Source organism: Pelophylax lessonae (genome assembly GCF_965119305.1).
Source record: "Pelophylax lessonae genome assembly, chromosome: 3".
Classification (NCBI taxonomy): Eukaryota; Metazoa; Chordata; class Amphibia; order Anura; family Ranidae; genus Pelophylax; species Pelophylax lessonae.
This window is the reverse complement of record NC_138770.1, coordinates 234844713-234850940: the sequence shown is the minus strand read 5'-3', so window position 1 is coordinate 234850940 and position 6228 is coordinate 234844713.

Here is a 6228-nt window from a genome sequence, read left to right as displayed (position 1 = left end):
TACACCTCAGATATACTCCATGGCTGATCTTCCTCATGTAAGAAACATTTCATAAGGAGATCAGAGATCACCAAAGACATGGATGAAGTGTTGTCCCGTGTTGGCCATTGATAGCAGGAGAAAAATAAAAATGGAGTCCTTACCTTTCATTTGGCTGAGAACATTTTGTGGTGTAAACTTTCACAAACACTCTATTAAGCAAAAAAAAAAAAAAAAAAATAGTTGAATGAATATGAGCAGCATTCACCCAGCTGTGATGGGTTTTGGCCGTATTGTATTTCCTATGAACATTGACTCCATCTAGTGGCCATAATGTGACCTATTGTCCTTCATTAGGTATGGCTTCATACCTAACCTGAGATCATACTCTTATCAGTACATTAGACTGTGATGAACACAAGTCAATAAACCAACCATTGATTTCATATGAAAATTTGGGCTTTAACCACTTAAGTCCCGGAGGATTTGGCTGCTCAAAGACCAGGCCCTATTTTGCGATTCGGCACTGCGTGACTTTAACGGACAATTGCGCGGTCGTGCGACGCTGTACCCAAATGAAATTGACGTCCTTTTTTTCCCACAAACAGAGCTTTCTTTTGGTGATATTTGATCACCTGTGCGATTTTTTTTTTTTTTTTTTTGTGCTATAAACAAAAAAAGAGCGACAATTTTGAAAAAATAACAATATTCTTCACATTTTTTATATGAAATTCTCAAAAAAAAAATGTAAAAATCTAAATTTTTTAACATTTTAGGGCAATTTGTTTTCTGATACATATTTTTGGTAAAAAAAATTACAATAAGCGTATTTTGATTGGTTTGCGCAAAAGTTATTGCATTTACTAACTACGGGAAAGATTTCTGTCATTTTTATTGTTTTTTTTTTTTTAACGAGTAATGGCGGCGATCTGCGATTTTTTTTTTTTGCGGGACTGCGACTTTGCGGCGGAGAGATCGGACCCCTGACTGACATTTTTGGGGGTACCAGTGACATTACTACAGTAATCAGTGCTATACATATGCACTGTTACTGTACTAATGACACTGGAAGTGAAGGGGTTAACTTTATTGGAGAAGGAGGGGTTAAGTGTGTCCCTAGGGGCGTGCTTCTAACTGTATAGGGATGTGGCTTGTTGTGTAACAACAGAGATATACGATCCTACATAGCAGGATCGTATGATCCCTGCAGTTACACAGGGGAGAATGACAGGCGGCTTTGTTTACATCAGCCAGCTGCTCCAGCGGGAGGTCGTGAGTGACCGGCGGACATCTGTGCCGCCGGTCACTCGCGCTGGAATGTCCGTGAAAGAGCGGGGGTGGGAGCGCGCCCCTCCGGCGGCGCACGCTCGCCTCCAGCGCCGCGCGCTCTCCCCCTAGAGGCTCCTGGGCGAGCGACGTAGCCCTACGTCGGTTTGCCCAGGAGAGCCAGACTGCCGCAGTAAATAGTTGTGCTGCGGTCGGCAAGTGGTTAACTAGTAATGGCGGCGATCTGCGATTTTTTTTTTTGCAGGACTGCGACATTCCGGCGGACAGATCGGACCCCTCACTGACATTTATGGCATTTTTGGAGCGACCAGTGACATTACTACAGTAATCAGTGCTATAAATATGCAATGTTACTGTAAAAATGACACTGGCAGGGAAGGGGTTAACTTTATTGGTGATTAAGGGGTTAAATGTGTCCCTAGGGGTGTGATTCTAACTGTGGGGGGGGGGCGTGGCTAGTGAAGTAACCACAGAGACATAAGATCCTACATAGCAGGATCGCATAGCCTCTGTCATTACTTCAGGGAGAATGACAGACGGTTGTGTTAACATCAGCCGTCTGTCTTTCTCCCTCTCCTGTGGCAGATCGTGAGTGGCTGGCGGCCATTGGAGCCGCCGGTCACACACACTGGATAGGCAGGGAACGAGCAGGGGCGGGAGCTCGCCGCTGGCGGGGGGGCGGGAGCGCGCCGCCGGTGACACGCGCTCGCCCAATACAGGCTCGGGGTGAGCGACGTAGTACTACGTCACTTTGCCCAGGAGAGGCTGACTGCCGCAGTAAATAGTCGTGCGGCAGTCGGCAAGTGGTTAACAATAAACTAGCAAACTGAAGGCACTGAGGACTTTCATGGTGCCGTATGAACTCACAATGAGAAAGTATTATAAAAATACAAAAGTTTATTATATATACATGAGTAAAAAAACATCCCTTTGAAGGGCAACACACAAAAAAATGATTGTATAAAAATACATCGCAGACATCCAGACATGGTCCACTACAAGGTGGATCCAGAACTAGGAAAATAAAAACACATCCTCTTATGGGATGTACAACACCTCATCTTATGGATTGGGTGTCAGCTGTGAAGTCTCCCCAAAAGGGGGCATCCCCAGACCAGATCCAATCGTTCTGTACATGTTTCGCAGATACACCGCTTCTCCAGGAACTTGACTCGAGGGGGTTGTATGATCTGTAACGAGATATAGATCCACAAATAATATTGTAGCACTGCCCCCTAGAGGACTGCTGGATATAACACTTTCTGGATTCCCCTGGGTTACCCGTAGCATCTGGTTACAGAAACATATCACTTTAAGTTCTTGGCTCAGTCAATAATCAGTCCAGGGGATGTTGTTTTGTAGTTTTATTTAGAACTTGGATAGGAGAAGGGATGGGTGGGATACTCCAACTAATAACTATTCACAGTATTGAGGAAAACTGACTTTAGGATGCGGCAAGGCCGCTGCTTCACTCTGCCACTGAAGTGAAGATATTTTTAAGTGTTCCTGCTTGAAATTCTCTTCAGGGATCTAAACCCCCCTTAAAGCACCCCCTTTCTCTGTGTGTGTGTGTGTGTGTGTGTGTGCTAACACCTGTCCACTGACTATATCCTCTGGAGTGGTCCCCTTCCTGGGCAAGCCCCCGGGCAAGTTCCTCTATACTCACGGACACTGTTTTTCCAGAGTCACCGTTGCCTCCAACTCCACCAGTCAGCTTTCTCCAGTCGTCTGTCCAGGAGAGCACAGGAGATGTAGGCTCCACCTCCGGAGACAGGAAACACAAAGGATCAGGTGAATAAAGGGGCGGACACCCACCGTCTTCCCCAGTCTTTTGTGTTTCCTCCCGGAGGAGGAGGCAGATGTGGAGCTCTGCTGATACCTGTCCTGGTCAGAGGACCATGGAGGCGATCAGCGGTGGAGGGCTAGGTCTGCTGCCCACAACGGCGAGGAGTCCTCCTCGCTGGTCCGGCTTCCGGATACAGGGGCAGCGGGCACATGTGCAGGCCTTGAGTTCCAGCCTTTGGAGCGCACAGAGTAGGGCGGGGCTTCCGCCGCATCACTTCCGGTTCTGGCTCTCACAGTGGTGATGACGCCGGAACCATGGAAGTTTATTTAAACTGCTGAATTGCTCTGAACAACTGCTGGGCTTCCCTGTTCAAGACGCAGCGGCGCAATGTTACAGGAGGAAGAGGCCTCTCTCATGGAGACTGCAGGACACAGCGGTGGTGGCGCCATCCCAGCTCAGGTAGGTGTCATAGGGGTAGGCTACCTACTAGGCTGGGGGAGGGGGGAGTGAGTCTAGGGGCTCCTCAGAATGCTGTGGATCTTCCTGTTTGTTCCCCCCCCCCCTCAAGCTGAGTCCAAGCTAAAGAGCCTAGAAACTCTAGCTTAGCTTCTCTGGCAGGGGAAGGAGGTGGCTGTTAAGTAGGTGTATCCCCCTCCTTTTTTTCTGTTTGGGGTCTGACCTTTTTCTTTTCCCCCTCTTCTCATCTTCAGGATCAGCCCAAAAACACAGAGAAACCGGCAGGGAGGAAAAGATGTCCGGCCTGTGCCTCTAAATTTAAGGAGGTTTGGAGTAAACCCTTCTGTAAACCCTGCATAGACAAATTGGTCTATAAGGAGTCAACAGGGGCATGTAAGGATTTAATCACAGGAGTCCAGAAGAAAATGAAGGCGATTAAATCCATGCTGTCTAACATAGAGACCCCCAAACAGCCAGCAGAAGCCCCCCTAGTTTCAGCCCCAGAGGAGGGTGGGGAAACAGAGGAAGAGGACTCAGATTCCCTTGAGGAGCAGCGTGTCAGGGTGGAGAGAGATCAGGGTGTCAGGGTGGGGAGAGAGAAGAGAGCAGCGTGTCAGGGTGAGGAGAGAGAGCAGCGTGTCAGGGTGGAGAGAGAACAGCGTGTCAGGGTGGAGAGAGAGCAGCTTGTCAGGGTGGAGAGAGAGCAGCGTGTCAGGGTGGAGAGAGAGGAGAGAGCAGCGTGTCAGGGTTGGGAGAGAGGAGAGAGCAGCGTGCCAGGGTGGGGAGAGAGGAGAGAGCAGCATGTCAGTGAGGGGAGAGAGCAGGGTGTTAGGGTGGGGAGAGAGGAGAGAGCCGCATGTCAGGGTGAGGAGAGAGAGCAGCGTGTCAGGGTGGGGAAGAGAGGAGAGAGAACAGCGTGTTAGGGTGGAGAGAGAGGAGAGAGAGCAGCGTGTCAGGGTGGGGAGAGAGAGGAGAGAGAGCAGCTTGTCAGGGTGGAGAGAGAGCAGAGAGAGCAGCGTGTCAGGGTGGAGAGAGAAGAGAGAGCAGCTTGTCAGGGTGGAGAGAGAGAAGCGTGTCAGGGTGGAGAGAGAGGAGAGAGAGCAGCGTGTCAGGGTGGGGAGAGAGGAGAGAGAGCAGCGTGTCAGGGTGGGGAGAGGAGAGAGAGCAGCATGTCAGGGTGGATAGAGAGGAGAGAGAGCAGCGTGTCAGGGTGGAGAGAGGAGAGAGAGCAGCGTGTCAGGGTGGAGAGAGAGGAGAGAGAGCAGCGTGTCAGGGTGGGGAGAGAGGAGAGAGAGCAGCGTGTCAGGGTGGGGAGAGAGAGCAGCGTGTCAGGGTGGGGGGAGACAGGAGAGAGCAGCGTGTCAGGGTGGGGGGAGAGATGAGAGAGAGCAGCGTGTCAGGGTGGAGAGAGAGGAGAGAGAGCAGTGTGTCAGGGTGGGGAGAGAGAGGAGAGAGCAGCGTGTCAGGGTGGAGAAAGAGGAGAGAGAGCAGCGTGTCAGGGTGGGGAGAGAGAGAAGAGAGAGCAGCATGTCAGGGTGGGGAGAGAGGAGAGAGCAGCGTGTCAGGGTGGGGAGAGAGGAGAGAGAGCAGCGTGTCAGGGTGGGGGAGAGAGAGCAGCATGTCAGGGTGGGGAGAGAGGAGAGAGAGCAGCGTGTCAGGGTGGGGAGAGAGGAGAGAGCAGCGTGTCAGGGTGGGGGAGAGAGAGCAGCGTGTCAGGGTGGGGGAGAGAGGAAAGAGAGCAGCGTGTCAGGGTGGGGGAGAGAGGAGAGAGCAGGGTGTCAGGGTGGGGAGAGAGGAGAGAGCAGCGTGTCAGGGTGAGGAGAGAGAGGAGAGAGAGCAGCTTGTCAGGGTGGAGAGAGAGCAGAGAGAGCAGCGTGTCAGGGTGGAGAGAGAAGAGAGAGCAGCTTGTCAGGGTGGAGAGAGAGCAGCGTGTCAGGGTGGAGAGAGAGGAGAGAGAGCAGGGTGGGGAGAGAGGAGAGAGAGCAGCGTGTCAGCGTGGGGAGAGAGGAGAGAGAGCAGCATGTCAGGATGGATAGAGAGGAGAGAGAGCAGCGTGTTAGGGTGGAGAGAGGAGAGAGAGCAGCGTGTCAGGGTGGAGAGAGAGGAGAGAGAGCAGCTTGTCAGGGTGGGGAGAGAGGAGAGAGAGCAGCGTGTCAGGGTGGGGGGAGATAGGAGAGAGCAGCGTGTGAGGGCGGGGGAAGAGAGGAGAGAGAGCAGCGTGTCAGGGTGGAGAGAGAGGAGAGAGAGCAGTGTGTCAGGGTGGGGAGAGAGAGGAGAGAGCAGCGTGTCAGGGTGGAGAAAGAGGAGAGAGAGCAGCGTGTCAGGGTGGGGAGAGAGGAGAGAGCAGCATGTCAGGGTGGGGAGAGAGGAGAGAGCAGCGTGTCAGGGTGGGGAGAGAGGAGAGAGAGCAGCGTGTCAGGGTGGGGAGAGAGGAGAGAGAGTAGCGTGTCAGGGTGGGGAGAGAGAGCAGCGTGTCAGGGTGGGGAGAGAGGAGAGAGCAGCGTGTCAGGGTGGGGGAGAGAGGAGAGAGAGCAGCGTGTCAGGGTGGGGGAGAGAGGAGAGAGAGCAGCGTGTCAGGGTGGGGGAGAGAGGAGAGAGAGCACCGTGTCAGGGTGGGGGAGAGAGGAGAGAGCAGCGTGTCAGGGTGGGGGAGAGAGGAGAGAACAGCGTGTCAGGGTGGGGAGAGAGAGGAGCGTGTCAGGGTGGGGAGAGAGAGGAGC